The sequence below is a fragment of the Hyla sarda genome, chromosome 5 (assembly GCF_029499605.1).
Source record: "Hyla sarda isolate aHylSar1 chromosome 5, aHylSar1.hap1, whole genome shotgun sequence".
Lineage (NCBI taxonomy): Eukaryota > Metazoa > Chordata > Amphibia > Anura > Hylidae > Hyla > Hyla sarda.
This window is the reverse complement of record NC_079193.1, coordinates 307,147,463-307,164,123: the sequence shown is the minus strand read 5'-3', so window position 1 is coordinate 307,164,123 and position 16,661 is coordinate 307,147,463. Positions and strand designations below refer to the sequence as shown.

At 43.1% G+C, this 16,661-nt stretch overlaps 1 long non-coding RNA gene across 1 annotated transcript; it reads right to left on the bottom strand.

Moving 5' to 3' along the window:
• Window positions 1-344: 344 nt before the first annotated feature.
• On the bottom strand, window positions 345-14,128 carry LOC130272717 (uncharacterized). The gene is made up of 3 exons (XR_008843700.1): window positions 14,031-14,128; window positions 3,902-3,999; window positions 345-574 (listed from the first exon to the last, which is right to left on the bottom strand). It is a non-coding gene; the product is annotated as an uncharacterized LOC130272717 (long non-coding RNA).
• Window positions 14,129-16,661: the final 2,533 nt, after the last annotated feature.

The window sequence follows — 16,661 nt, the reverse complement described above, 5'->3', positions numbered from 1 at the left end:
TGATTATCAGCCAAAAATGGGGAAAAAAAACTGAGAAATTGATGCAAATAACTTTCAGCAATTTGAGAGATGAATGCAATTGAAAAACATCTTATTTTGAGAGGAAATGTTCTTTAGGTCCACTTTAGCGTTGTCTATAGCCGAGAGCCGAATTTGGCTGGAATGGAGGCAATTTATGTGTATTTTCAGATGTTTATTGTAATTGTCTGTAAACCAAATGTGAAACCTCTATTCTTAAAAACACCTTTATGATAATGCTGCTCGCCATGTGGGCACCAAACAAAAACAACCACCAGTAATTCTGTTTAGTTTGCTATTTGGATGTGAAATTTTCTTCAGGTGACTCATAAGCTTCATAATCACAAACAGATCAACGCAATAAAGCTGCACAGAGGAGCTTCCTGTTCAATGACATTTTAGATATTTTCCAGCTTTTAACAGGAAGCAAAATGAATGAAAAGTAATCATAGACGGTAATTCCAGGTTACAGTTATTGTGCATTTAGTGTTCTGTCCTCCATAGAGCATTGATTTCTGTGGGATATTCAGTACATCAAGCTGGAAAAAGATGCCTCCTGCAAAAACATCCAGTGTATGTATTTTAATACCTCAAGGTATAAGACTAAATTAAAAGGGTTATTCCAAGATGACATTTGAACTTGCCATTCATGCACAGATTAGGACAGCTTGGCCCCCCACCAGTCAAAAGACCATCTATCTTTGTCAGTCCCATAGCCTTTAAATTGAGAACCAGTGCATGTATTTAGTTGACAGCTGCTCCATTCAGACCCATTTTCCCATGATCGGTAATCCATGCAGTCGAATCCCTACAGTAGTTGTCCAAGAAGTCAGATCCCAACAGATCTGACACTTATGATCTATCATGTGCACTTTTTCTTAGTTATTATCTTGGAAAAACCACTTTATCATACACAAAGCATCCTCTAGTGAATGGAAAGTCTCTGACCCTCTTCGCTTCTACTATGTCACTATGTCATAGTTCTGTATTAATAAACTATGTTGCTACAGAATTGTCTACCTGTTTTATAACTGCATATAAGGCCCCTCGTTGCATGTTATTTCCTGATTTCATGCAATTTGGCCCTTAAAGGGGTAATCAACCACTAGACATCTTATCCCCTATCAGAAGGGTCCCGCCGATGGGAACCCCCACGATCACTCCTGCAGCACCCCTGTCATCTGCTGCACGGAGTGAACTTCGCTCTGTGCCTAATGACGGGCGATACTCCAGTATTGTGATGTTACGACCCTGTACCCTCAATGCAAGTCTATGGGAGGGGAAGTGATGTCATGAGGGGGCGGGGGCGTCCCCCATCACCAGTCATCAGGCACGGAGTGAAGCTCGCTGCAGGAGAGATCGCGGGGGTCCCACCGCTGGATAAGGGATAAGATAGGGGCAGAGTTCCCCTTTAAAGCTTGCCTGTCATATCTGACAAAAAAAAAACTATTCCCACCTGATCCTGATCATATACATGTTATTTTTATGTGTCTTGCACCAATGTTCTTCACAGGACCGTCTATCTGTTGCTCACTTGCTTTGTCATTTTGTGCTCTCTAGGGCGTTTATCCTCACTCTGCATGACTCAGCTTCCTCCCTTAGTCTGCTGTGCTGTGCGGGGTCTCTTCATACAATCACTGCAGGCTGCTCTGTAACCCCCTCCTCTCTATTTTCATGCTGCAGTCTGATAGGACAGGAGAAAGCACAGAGGAATACCCGTTCCAACCCCAATTACTGGACTTTGTCCCAGCCTGGACATCAGCTTGGACAAAGATGATGCTGCCTGCAGTCAGGCAGGATTGTGTTCTGGAGGTATGGGGTATTTCTTTGTAAGCCATGATTCCTATAGAAAGAAAATAAAATTTTCTTAGGCTGGGTTCACACTACGATTTGAACTACGGTTCCCGTATATGGCTGGGAGGAGGGGTGGGCGGGGCTTAATCGCGGCGCCCGCACTCAGCCGTATTCGGGAACCGTAGTTAATGTATGTCTATGAGCCGACCGGAGTGAACCGCAGCCTCCAGTTGGCTGCGTTTTCGGCCGTATGCGGTTTCCCGACCGCAGGCACAAACGTGGTCAACCACGTTTTTTCCTGCGGTCGGGAAACCGCATACGGCCGAAAAAGCAGCCGACCGGAGGCTGCGGTTCACTCCGGTCGGCTCATAAACATACATTAACTACGGTTCCCGAATACGGCTGAGTGCGGGCGCCACGATTAAGCCCCGCCCACCCCTCCTCCCAGCCGTTTACGGGAACCGTAGTTACAAACCGTAGTGTGAACCCAGCCTTATGAAGTATATAATAATGGTTAATGTTTTGGCAAAATGTGCAACTTGAATATGAACTTGAATCTGAAACTTGAATCTGAAAGTGCCCATTTAACATTTCTACATCCAAATAATTTTTATGGTAAAACTATTCCAAAGTATATACATGTATTACAAAAAAGTGATTTCCATACATTGAGTCATATGTTTCCTCTTTTACTATCTAAAAAGTATAAACTTGTACAGTACTTTGTAATTCATAAAAATAAGGAAGGCTATGCATGAAGAGCTACAAGGCTGATATTAGGTTTTGGTTTTCCCATGTATGGGCTACATTTCTCTATAGGGCACCATTGACCCGATTGATGCCCGAAAGAGCACCCTTTGAAATTTGATACGTTATGCATTGCATATTTCTTTTGCTGTTTGGAATACACCAAAGCACAATGTGGAATAGCCCAATATGTAATTGGATGGGATACACTATAATCTCAGCTCCCAAAATGACTCCATGGCTACCAAAAGTAGTGGAATATCACTAGTCTGTCATGCACAATTAGTCTAAACAATCTACAAAATCTCTATTGATATCCAAGAAAAAACATTAAAATACAATATTCAGAAAAAAGCAAGCAGCAACTGATAATGGTTGTTCCTGATTGACTCGGAAAAAAGCCATGATACACAAATAGCAAATGCAATGAGCTGCTCCACTGAAGGTGTAAGCCTCAGACTAGTAGATGGGGTATGGGTTACACAAGCAAGTGATATATAACCATAAAGTGCAAGTGGCAAACATATATAACACAAAGCTTGAATACACCAAAATTACCCACATGTATGCACAGAGAGCCACAGGAGCGTTTTCCCCTATGTCCGTTTCGGAACAGAGTCCTTCTGGGGAAGAAGGAAGCCATTCTGAAACGGACGTATGGGTGGACGCTCCTGTGGCTCTCTGTGCAGGAAGCAGGAAGAATTACTTATCAGTACATATAGTGGACAGAAGGGGTAAAGAAACCTTGGATGACAGCTCTCACAGGATACAGAAAGAGAAAAAGAGATGTATATTTATACAAAACAGCAGCAGCATTGGCACATTTAAAACATTCCATCATTCTTATCCAGTTTTGTGACTCTTATTTAGATAATTGCTACATAAAAATATGTTTCAAATGAATAAATCTTTTCAAGCTGCACATGTGGTTGTCATAAGAAAAAAAAAACTCCCCTATAAGGATAAGGGATGCAAACTTTATTAATCATAGAAACAAACAAAAGGGGAAGGTGTTTCTGGTTCAATTAGTAATAATGTTATTAACACATAAATGCCATAAAAAAAACAACATACATTAAAAACCATTAAAACACTGCTCATAAACAAGCAGAAACATACCTAGAAAAAAAGGTAGAAATGAACTAAAAGTGGAGGCTTACTATACCATTACCGTATACATAAGGAAATAATACAGAACAGGGGTGCTAATAACAAACTTAAGCTTGTTAAGAAATAATGTGGAGAAGCAAAAATGAATCACAAGTGTGAACAGAGGTAAGGATTAATAATTTAAACCTGAGGTAGAAGATTAAAACCAACAACATGTATAAACGATAATTACCAAGTGGAAAGAATAAGGCGAATAAGCCTTCACCACCCGTTTGCTTTGAAATTGGCTTCTTCCAAGGCTGAGGAGCAACATCTCTGTCTGAGCGATCCCTACGATCAAACACCATAAAATAAGTTTTATTTTTTAAGTCCCCTTTAACTTTTTACACTGAGTAGGAGGCATATATACCCAAATATCTCCTATGGTATATATCATATATAGGAGATATTTTGGTATATATTTACCTTCAACTGAGTCCCAATGGTTGGGTCTTTTCATCATTTAATTAAAGGGGTACTCCCAGTGGGGTAACAATAAATTAGGGGGCCTCCCTGCGAGACCTACTGAGGAGGCCCATAAGCTCCTCCCCACAAAGTATGCCACACCCACACCAATATACCCCACCATATCAAATTGCTCCACCCATACTGATATGCACTGCCCAGAGGCATTTTCTTTGGACATATGAAGAGCATCTGTAAGTAAGAGCATTTTTTTTTTACCCCTTAAAGACACAGCCCATTTTGGCCTTAACGACACAGCCAATTTTATTTTTGCATTTTCGTTTTTCCTCCTCACCTTCTACAAATCATAACTCTTTTATATTTTCATCCACTGACTATTATGGGGGCTTGTTTTTTGCGTGACCAGTTGTCATTTGTAATTACATCACTCATTTTACCATGAAATATATGGCGAAATAAAAAAAAAAACAATTTGTGTGGACAAATTGAAAAGAAAACCGCAATTTTGCAAATTTTTGAAGGTTTAGTTTTCACGTTGTACAGTTTACGGTAAAAATGACATGTTTTCTTTATTCTGTGATAAAAATGATATCCTGCCCTGAACTTCTGCTTTCCAGACTACGAGCTGCCTTATCCCTCCTGTGCCTCACATCTCCTCAGCTGCCTGTGTGGTCAAGCCGTGCCAGGGGTAGCGACCTGGGTGCAGCTGATGTCCATCCCGCTTTGCGGCGGGCTCTGGTGAAAACCAGCAGCACCTTAGACTCCGCTCCCTGGTACGGTCCGAGTCATCTGCCAAACAGGTCTAGCGGATCCACATCCACCGGTGTTTTGGTCTTCTGAAACAGAGTCTTACAGTAAAATCTGGCCATGGATGCCGCTGAGGTACCCCTGTCTGAAGTCGCGGATCTTCCCTCCGTTGTGGTACATCAGTCACAGCAGTTGGCCTGACAGGCGCAGCAATTTTCTCAACTTTCAGCTATGATGCAAAAGCTTTTGGCCTTGCAATCCACAATCTGGCCCACTCCCACCTCCAGCGCATGCAGTGTCTTTTGGCTCCCAGTTACGCCTGCCTTTACCTCCCAAGTATGATGGGGATTCCAAGTCATGCAGAGGCTTTGTTACACAGTGCTCCATGGACTTGGAGCTCATGTCTGAACTGTTTCCGACGGAACATAGTAAGGTGGCCTTTGTCATTAGTCTACTGTCCGGAAAAGCCCTGGCTTGGGCTACACCCCTTTGGGACCGTGGTGATCCAGTATCCTCCAATTTGTCGGCCTTCTTGGCAGAATTTCTTTGTCTTTAAGGAACCCGCATGTGAATCTTCAGCTGAGACGACGTTGCTGAACCTCTGTCAAGGGAATTCTACCGTTGGTGACTACGCGGTTCAATTCCACATTCTAGCCTCTGAACTTGCCTGGAATGATGAGGCCTTGTGCGTCACATTCAAAAAAGGACTGTCAAGCAAGATTAAAGATGTCCTTGCAGCACGTGATCCTCCATCTTCTTTGACAGAACTTATCCACTTGGCCACAAGCATTGATGTGCATTTTGCTGAGAGACAACAGGAACTGTGCATAGAGAGGGAACCTTCCCGCCTGACACCCATGTTTCAACGTCCACCTCTTCAGTTTCCTGCGCCTTCTTGCCGAAGAGGTTATACAAGGAGATCGTTCTCGTCTTACGCAACAGGAGAGATCGCAACAACGCAATGATAATTTGTGCTGGTATTGTGCTAGCCTGAAGCACTTTCTCAAGGACTGTACAGTTCCCCCCCACCTAGGGTACATGGGAGAGGCGTCTCCGGGTGTGAAAACTACCTCTCCACGCTTAACTATTCCTGTACAAGTCTTCGCTTCAGCCAAGTTTTCCTTCAGCGTTACAGCATTTTTGGATTCTGGATCAGCAGATGACTTTATTTATGCAGTTTTAGTCCACAAGTATCATCTTCCCCTTGATCGGCTTGCCAAGCCCTTGTTCATCTCCTCTGTTAATGGACAAAATGTGGACTGTAAGTTTCACTTCAGTACTAAATCTCTCGTCATGCAAGTGGGAGTATCGCATAAAGAAAAGATTGAATTCTATGTTCTGCCACACTGTACTTCAGAGATTCTTCATGGCCTTCCTTGGCTACAACACCATTCCCCACAACTGGATTGGAGAACTGGAGAAATAATTTGCTGGGGATAATCCTGTTAAAATTTTTGCCTCCAACCAGTCTGCGTAAAGTTGTTTCTTTTCTTCCACCTTTACCTGGCCTGACGCCACCTTACCAAGATTTCTCTGATGTTTTCTGCGGGAAACAGGCTGAGTCTCTGCCTCCACATCTACCTTACAATTGCCCTGTTGATCTTTTGCCTTGTACCACTCCTCCTCATGGGAGGATTTACCCTCTATCAGTTCCTGAGACCAAAGCCATGGCTGAGTATATCCAGGAGAATCTCCAAAAGGAATTTATCCGTAAGTCCTCTTCTCCTGCTGGAGCAGGTTTCTACATTGTAGGGAAGAAGGATGGCTCACTCTGTCCATGTATTGACTACAGGGGACATGACAAATTCAAGAACCATTAACCTCTACCTCTTATCTCATATCTTTTTGAACGTCTACGTGGTGCCAAGGTCTTCTCCAAATTGGACTTAGGCGTTGCATATAACCTTATTCGTATCCGCAAGGGAGATGAATGGAAAACGGCTTTCAATACCCGTGATGGACATTTGGAGTATCTTGTAATACCTTTTGGTCTCTTCAATGCTCCAGCTGTTTTTCAAGAGTTTGTCAATGATATCTTTCGTGATCTTCTTTACACCTGTTGTTGTATACCTAGATGACATCCTGATCTTCTCTTCCAACCTAGAGGAGCATCGTTCCCATGTTCATCTGGTTCTTCAACAGAAGAATCATCTCTTTGCCAAACTGGAGAAATGCCTGTTCGAGAAATTTTGTCTTCCGTTTCTTGACTACATTGTCTCTCACCAGGGCCTGCAGATGGATCCAGATAAATTGTCTGCAGTATTGGATTGGCCTTGTCCTTCTGGCCTATGTGCTAGTCAACGCTTTCTGGGATTCACTAACTTTTATCATCAGTTTATCCCACACTTTGTAACCGTCTGGACATCAATCTGGACTTCTCCTTGGCCTACCACCCTCAGTCCAACGGTAAGGTGGAGAGGGTTAATCAAATCCTTGAGACTTATCTTCGGTATTTTGTTTCAGCTCGCCAAGATGATTGGGTCGACCTTCTCCCCTGGGCTGAATTCTCATATAATCATAAGGATTCGAAGTTCACAAGGTCCTCCCCCTTTTTTGTTGTCTACGGAACCCATCTCCGTTTTCTTCTTCATCTCCCAGTCTCCTCCTGTGTGTCTGCTGTTGATGAGCTGGTCCGTGAATTCTCTACCATCTGGCAACAGACCCGACAGTCGTTATCCCAGGCTTCTTCACGCATGAAGGAGCAAGCGGATAAAAGTAGAAGACTTCCTACATCCGCTTCAAGATCCCTTGTTACAAGCTCGGTCCCTGCTACCTTGGTCCCTTCCAGATTCTACAAAAAATCAATCCAGTCTCCTACAAACTCTTTCTACCTGTTACTTTACGTATTTCCAATTCCTTCCACGTCTCTCTCCTCAAGCCTCTTGTCATAAACTATGTAATCTTGGAAGAATCTTGTCCCCACACCTGTCTCCGGCTCTTCTGACATCTACAAAGTTAAACAGATTCTTGCGACAAAAACTGTGTAAACAATTTTTTTTGGTTGACTGGGTGGGTTACGGTCCTGAGGAGAGATCTTGGGAGCCTGAGGAGAATATCCTGGACCGTGACCTTCTCAGGAGTTTCCTCTCTCGTAAAAGGGGAGACCAAGGGGGGGTACTGTTACGTTATGCGCTCCGGTCGCACACGCTGGCCGTGAGCGCATGGTCCCCTTATCTGCTGCTGCCAAGGGGGCTGGGACTCACCTCATGGGATGTGCCCGCATGCAAGCCCCAGTCCATCACTTTTCTGGTTTTTATCCTGCCTCCGCCTCTGCCTCTCTGCTCCGGCGTGCGTGTCCTCGTCCCCTAGGGCATGCGCGCGCTGGAGCATAAAGATTTAAAGGGCCAGTATGCTCATTAGTGTAATTCACCTGTGGCTCATTTATAAATTCCTCCACCCTCCTCACTCCCCTGTGGGATGTTTGTTGCCTTGTGCTTTAGAGAAAGCGTTCCTCAGTATTACCTTGCCATGTATCTGATCCCTTGCTTTGTGACTTTGACCTTGCTCCCTTGCTGCCTGCCTACTGACCTTCTTGACTACACTACTGTGCCGCCTGCCCTGACCTTCTGCTATCCAGACTACAAGCTGCCTTATCCCTCCTGTGCCTCGCATTTCCTCAGCTGCCTGTGTGTTCGAGCCATGCCAGGGGTAGCGACCTGGGTGCCGCCTGCCACAGCAAGTCCATCCCGCTTTGTGGGGGGCTCTGGTGAAAACCAACGGCACCTTAGACTCCGCTCCCTGGTGCGGTCCGAGTCATCTGCCACACAGGTCCAGCGGATCCACATCCACCAGTGTTGCTGTCTTCTGAAACGTGAGTGTTACAATTAGTATGTTTAAAATCCCTCTGTTTTGATGACCTATAACTTTAAAATTTTTCTGTATAAGCGGCGGTATGAGGGCTCATTATTTGCGCCGTGATCTGTACTTTTTATTGATACCACATTTGCATATACAAAACTTTAAATTTTTTTATGACTATTATGTGACAGTATAATACAGGATCAATAACATTACATTTTGATAGTTCGGACATTTATGCATGCAGCAATGCCAAATATGTTTATAAATGTTTTTTTTACACTTTCTGAATGTGTAATATGGGAAAAAGGGATGACTTACTTTTCTATTGGGGGGAGGGGATTTTTGAAATTTTTTTAAACTATTTTTTTTTTACACTTTAATAGTCCCCATAGGGTTCTATTAATAGAAATTATTTAAAGGGGTATTCCAGGCAAAACCTTTTTTATATATATATCAACTGGCTCTGGAAAGTTAAACAGATTTGTAAATTACTTCTATTAAAAAATCTTAATCCTTCCAATAGTTATTAGCTTCTGAAGTTTTCTGTCTAACTGCTCAATGATGATATCACGTCCCGGGAGCTGTGCTTGATGGGAGAATATCCCCATAGGAACTGCACAGCTCCCGAGACGTGAGTCATCAGAGAGCAGTTAGACAGAAAACAACAACTCAACTTCAGAAGCTAATAACTATTGGAAGGATTAAGATTTTTTAATAGAAGTAATTTACATATCTGTTTAACTTTCTGGAGCCAGTTGATATATAAAAAAAAGTTTTGGCCTGGAATACCCCTTTAATTGCTACTAATGTTCAGTGGTATGCATAGGACATAACACTGATCACTGTTATCGGCGATCTTCTGCTCTGGTCTGCTCGATCTCAGACCAGAGCAGAAGACCTGAGGAGACAGATGGATGCAGGTGAGGGGATCTCCATCCACTATTATGGATGATTGAATCTCTGCAGCAGCGCCGCGGGCTATCCAATGATCCATTTTACCAACCACACTGCCGCTGATGCCATGATCTGTATTGATCATTGCATCTGAGGGGTTAATGGTGGACATCAGTATGATCGCTGATGTCCGCCATTACCGACGGGTCCCTGGCTGCTGATAGCAGCCTTAACCTTCTGCACATGACACGAACACCTCGGAGTGGTTGCGGTCATGTACAGGAAGTAAATGTGCGTTCTGGTGCGTTAAGTACCAGGGCACCAGGACGTACATTTATGTCCTGTGTTGTTAATCTCTTAGGGATGCAGGGCGTACAAATACACCCCTGTTCCCAAGTCCTTAAGGACTCAGGGTGTACAGGTACGCCCTACGGTTTTTCAGTCCCCGATGCTTGCCGGGTGGGGACTGGACCGGGATGCCTCCTGAAATCGTTCAGTAGGCAGCCCGTGACATCACGGATGGGGGTCCCAAGACCCCCCCATGTCGCTGGTTAATTCAGATCATCCATTTGCGTCAATTCCGGGTCATATAGGTCTCCATTGATGCAGAAAATAAGTTTGATCAGAGATCAGGTGGTCCGCAGTTTAGAAACTTTAACAAAAAGTCGCCAAACACGTGAATACACTAAGGCTCACTTTACTCCTTGAAAAAATCCTTGAGGGGTGTAGTTTCCCAAATAGTGTACCATGTTTTTTTTTTTTGTTTTTTTTTGCTGTTCTGGCACCATGGGGGCTTCCTAAATACAACATGACCCCCCTAAAACCATGACAGCAAAATTCTTTCTCCTAATTCCCACAGTTGATCTTTCCCTCTTGAGCCATGTTGCGAACCCGCAGAGCACTTTACATCCACATATGAGGTATTTACATACTTGAGAGAAATTGGGTTACAAATTTTGGGGGCTTTTTCTCCTTATACCCCTTGTAAAAATGAAAAAAAAAATGGGGCTACGAGAACATTTTTTATTTAGATTTTTCTCCTCCATTTTGCTGCTATTCCTGTGAAACCCCTAAAGGGTTAACAACGTTTCTGAATGTCATTTTGAATACTTTGAGGCATCCAGTTTCTATAATGGGGCAATTTATGGGGGATTGCTCACTGAAAGGCCCCTCAAATTCATCTCAAACTTAACTGGTCCCTGAAAAATTCAGATTTTGAATTTTCCTGAAAATTTGGAAAATTGCTGCTATAATTTGAAGCCCTCTAATGTCTTCAAAAAGTAAAAACATGACAACTTTATGATGCCATCATAAAGTGGACATATTATATATGTGAGTCAATATATAATTTATTTGGTATGTCCATTTTTCCTTACATTTTTGGGGATTTGGGGATTTTTCACCAAAAAAGGATGCAAATAACGCAGAAAATTTACCACTATGTTAACAAAAATTTTAGAATCAGAATGAAAAGTAAAAGCAACCCAGAGTCATTAATGCATAAAGTGACAGTGGTCAGAATTGCAAAAAAAAGGATGACTCTTAAGGTCCTTAAGGGGTTATGGGGTTAAATATCACTGTAGTGTACAATATATAGAAAGAAGGTAGCGCACAGTATTAGAAACTTCCAAGTCCATGAGTGCCAGGCTTCAAAAAGCATGAAGTTTTATTGGCCCATCAATATACAAGGTGATGCTTGAGAAAGACCTTATTGTCAGGTCAAAATGTTGCCTCACCTTGTATATTGATGGGCTAATACTTTACGCTTTTTGGACACCACATGATTGGAGGGCCGTCTTCCATCATCTTTCTACTGTAGTGTAAAATATATAAGGGGAGTTTTATTAAAGCCTGTGTAGAGTAAGAGTGGTGTAGTTGCCCATAGCAACCAATCAGATTGCTTCTTTCATTTTTAAATAGGCCACTGAAAAGTGAAAGAAGCAATCTGATTGGTTGCTATGGGCAACTGCTCCAAATCTCCCCTACATAGGTTTTGATAAATCTCCCGCATAGACTTTAATTTTAAGCAAATATGCTACTAAACTCTCAATACTCAATGTGCGGGTTCTGCACTCCATGGGGTTGTAGAGTGCCCAGAATATGGAGGTGAATGGATTCGCCGCTGATTGTTTGCTGATTTGTATTGTCAGTAACGGTGATTAGTGCGCACACACAGTCTCTGCTCTCTCAGCAAAACGTCCAGGAAATACCCGCCTTCATCAATGGCTGCCGAATATATAGGGCTGCTGATAGGCTGCATGCCGCCATGTGATTCAGGGTGATCCCACCTACCTGCCTTCCCACCTTCCCAGACATTCTTGCCCCATGTCCTCACATGCGTAGCCGCCATTTTAGCCCCCCGGCCCATACAAAATGGAGTGAATTAAGCGATTTGTTACCACGAAGCGGATTCGTTCAGAATAAAATTTTTCATGAAATTTGGTACAAATTCGACTTTATCAGCTTCGATACGCCTATCTCTAATACCTAGATTTAAGGGGTGACAGAGGGGTGTACAGGGGTGACAGAGGGTGACAAAGAGTTGTAGAGGGGAAGGAGTGCAGTACCTGAATCTGAGTAGGCCTCTTTAGATCCCGGCTCCATGCTCATCAGCGCCGCACGTGCTCTTTCCCCATAATTTTCCTGGGGAACCAGGGAAAATGGTCTGGATATATGGGGGTCAGAGTTGCAGAATCCCCATCCTAGAGTCTGTGCACCCTAGGTAAAAGCTAATTTTGAGGCACCATGTACTGCACCCTTTGGCACACCCCACCTTACTACTGGGGTGACATGCTGTAACAAACCTCCTCCTCATGTAATCACTTTACTACTGGAGTGACACACTGTAACAAACATCATCCTTATGTAATCACCTCACTACTGGAGTGATACACTGTAATAAACCTCCTACTCCTGTAATATCATTACTACTGGGGTGACACACTGTAACAAACATCATCCTTGTGTAATCACCTCACTACTGGAGTGATACACTGTAATAAACCTCCTACTCCTGTAATATCATTACTACTGGGGTGACACACTGTAACAAACCTCCCCCTCATGTAATCTACTTACTACTGGGGTGACACACTGTAAGGGTACGTTCAGACGAGCGGATCCACAGCGTACTTTACGCTGCAGATCCGCCACTGAAGGACCACTACATGGTGCCTTTAGATGTGCCCGCTATGAGCAGACACACTGAAGCGATTTGCGAGTCGCCGCTCATGCGCGGTGTACTTGCACACATCACGGCCGCTTCCCCCTGCTCCAGGAGCTAGGTCGAGACCTGCCACGATGTGCGAGTATACTGTGCATGCGTGCGGCGACTTGCACAACGCAGTGTGTCTGCTCGTAGCAGCGTATTGCCACTCTGAGCAGGCACATCTAAAGGCACCATGTAGTGGTCCTTCAGTGGCTGATCCATAGTGTAAAATATGCTGGGGATTTGCTCGTCTGAACTAGGGATCGACCGATATAGTTTTTTTTAGGGCCGATACCGACAATCGGTGGAGGTTAGGGCCGATAGCCAATAACTTATACCGATATTCCGGTATAAGTTATTGGCTATTTATCCCCCCGCGACACCGCAGCAGATCATTGATTTAAAGCGGGCGCTTTAAATCAATGCACTGCAGTGGCTTTTGCGGTGCCATAGGCCGCTGCGGCCACCCGCTTCTCTCCCCCTGCCTGTCCGGGGGTCCTGAGACCTATCACCGCCACCGCTCCCCCCGCCGCACCGCACCGCACCGCGACCGCCGCCGCCGCACCGGCTCAATTGCCTCCCTCATCCCCGGTTTTATAATTACCTGTTCCCAGGGTCCACTCCACATCTGGCTCCGGTAGCGTCCTCCTGAACTGTCACTGTGCGCACTGACGGTGACATCACGTCGCACACGTCACGTCACTCGTCATTGCGCACAGCGTAATGCAGCAGGAGCAAGAAGTAGCGTGGGCTCCGGGAACAGGTAATTATAAAACCGGGGATGGGGGAGGCAATGGGGCCGGGGCGGTGGGGGGTGCGACGCGGCGGGTCAGGGGTGCGGTGCGGCGGGTCGGGGCGGTGTGGGGGCGGGGCATTATCGGCTTATCGGCAAGGTAATTGCCGATACCGATAATGCCCAAAATCGTGATTATCGGCCGATAATATCGTCCTTACGGATAATCGGTCGATCCCTATTCTGAACCTACCCTTAAAAACCCTCTCCTTATGTAATATCATTATTACTGGAGTGACATACTGTAACAAACCTCCTCCTCATGTAATATTATTACTACTGGGGTGACACATTGTAACAAATCTCCTCCTCATGTAGTATCATTACTACTGGGGTGACACACTGCAACAAACCCTCTCCTCATGTAATATTATTACTACTGGGGTTAAACACTGTAATAAACCTCCTCCTCATGTAATCTCTTTACTGCTTTGGGGAAACACTGTAACAAACCTCTTCCTCATGTTATCTCCTTACTGCTTTGGTGTAGAGAGGTGCAGATTTCTGTATACACAAGTCATCAGGTCCTTCAACCACCATCCTGAATGGCTGAGCTCCGCCTGGTCACATGATTGTGACATCATCACAGGTCCTTTACCCATCCACAGGTCCTACAGCATCCTGTAAGTCTCAGGGAGGGAAGGGGGTTTGAGAACAAAACAATATTGAAAAAAATATATCTGGGGTGTAATATCTGTGGTGCAGCAGCCGAAATTGCGGGGTCCCCAGATTTGGATTGGGGATAAGATGTTTAGGGGCGGAGTACCCATTTAAGCTACACTAAGATGACCAAATAATACCAAGACATTATATATATATATATATATATATATATATATATATATAGTTATAATGGTAGTGGTGGGGGATCAGGGTAGACTAGTGTAGTTTATTTTGTATTTTTACTGTACACCAAGGCAATAAAAAAATAGGATTGTCCGAAACACCCCTTTAATGATTACATTTTTAACCAGCATTTTTCCTCTAATAACTTTCTGGAGACTATTGGATGTTTGGTTGGTTTTATCAAATAATTGAATGATAATGTTTCCTGATGATTTAATTAAAGTGCTGGTGCTGCTGCTTGTGTAAGATAATTATGACCAGATGTCTGTAAATCTGTATTGCTGTGCATCAAGGAGCAAGGGCTTATTGTAATTAATAAAGTCATTTCCAGAAATGAACTGATTTCACGCTGGTGTCCTTTGTCATTGTAAAGATGTAATCACATTCATGGAATTTATATTCCTGCATTATAATATAGTGGCACAATTTGCCTTTAAACATATAAAATGTTTCTGAAGGTCATAGAGTTTACCTAGGGCCACATCAAATAACACCATAACCACAATGTAAAATTTATTTTGACAAATAGTTTTTTTTGGGTTGGAAAAGAAAAATACAGTGTAACATCATGATAATATACCACAAGAAGAATAGCATACTGGACTTGAATCCTAAATTGCCACACAACAATGCCATACAGCATCATCATTAGATTAGGTGCCGGCAGATGTAAAGGCCTGTCTGAAGTTTGCCATTGAATGTCTAAATTATTCAGTGGTTCATTGGCAAACTTCAGACAGGCCTGTACATGTGCTTTATTGAGCAAGGGGAATGCTTGGATCCTTGGAGAGCTCTATGGTCTTGGCTAGGGTGGAGAGTTTGGAATCTGATCTTAGATTAGTAGCACTCCCTTTAAGAGAGTGCTTCTAATCTCAGCTGATTACCTATATAGAAGAAACCTAGGAGGCAGAAATCTTGCAAATTGATATGGGAAGAAATACTTAGTTCACTCATTTAAATGTAAATTCATAGCTTATTAGAAATGCTTTAATTTTTTTTTCTTTTCTTGTTAGGCTGGGTTCACATATGTGCGGCATCTGGCACAGTTTTCCTGATGCTAGAACTGATCCTATTCATTTGAATAGGACAGTTCACAATCATCCAGCATCTCAATTTTGACACCGAATGGTTGCGTGTGCCGGAGGGCACCTCCGGAACTTGCTGCATTTCCCTGTCTGTTGCCCAGAAACAATGGAAGCTGGATGCCATACAAATGATGACAAGTTGTCATCAGTTGTGGCATCAGTTGCGTCGAGATTTAGGCCGAGTTCACCTATGCCGGATGCCGGACATATGTGAACCCAGTCTTATACTGTCTCTCACTGTTCATTAAACATATCATTAAAAAGTGGGCAAGCATACAAAATAATTTTTTCTTTCACTGTATTTTGGTGCCCTAGGCAAATAAGGCACATACCCCCCCCCCCAACCTTCCATTTCCTGTGATTTTCTTAACACCCCCAGGCCAGAACAATGAGCCCCAAACTGATGTATGATCTGTCACCGCTAGGGTCTATAAAGAAATATTTTCCCCCCATATATATATATATATATATATATATATATATATATATATATATACCCAGTATATATTCACAACATAGCTATAAAGCAAGTTCTATGTGTGATAATCCTGTAAACATTTAAATAAAACTCTTAGTTACCAAATAATACCAGTATATAAAAAGCAAAGAATATCACCATACATATTACTGTCACAGTGTCAACTACCGTGTCCCAGTATACCAAGACCAATAATACCAGTGTACAAGGGATAACAAATACCATCACCACATCATAAATATTACCACTTCACAATATCTGAATAATACCATCACACTGTTACTGAATCCATCCCAGTATACCAGACCATCATTACCAATAAACCACTATAGAAAAGTATTACCAAAATGTTATGAAACAAACTCCAGTATTCCAAAATTATCATTACCAATAATACTAATATATAAAGGACAAATAACACTGCCACATTGTGAACACATATTACTACTGCATAATGACTGAATATTACCTCCATACTCCTATTTAACAAATTCCAGTATTCCAAGATTAACATTACCAATAATACTACTATACAAGGGACAAATAATACTGTCAAATCATCTCACATGTCATATCACAAATTACCACTACACAGTGATGCCACTATTCTATTATTAAAGTGAACATACTATACCCAGACCAAAAATCCCCCCATACAATGACCATATAAAGGCA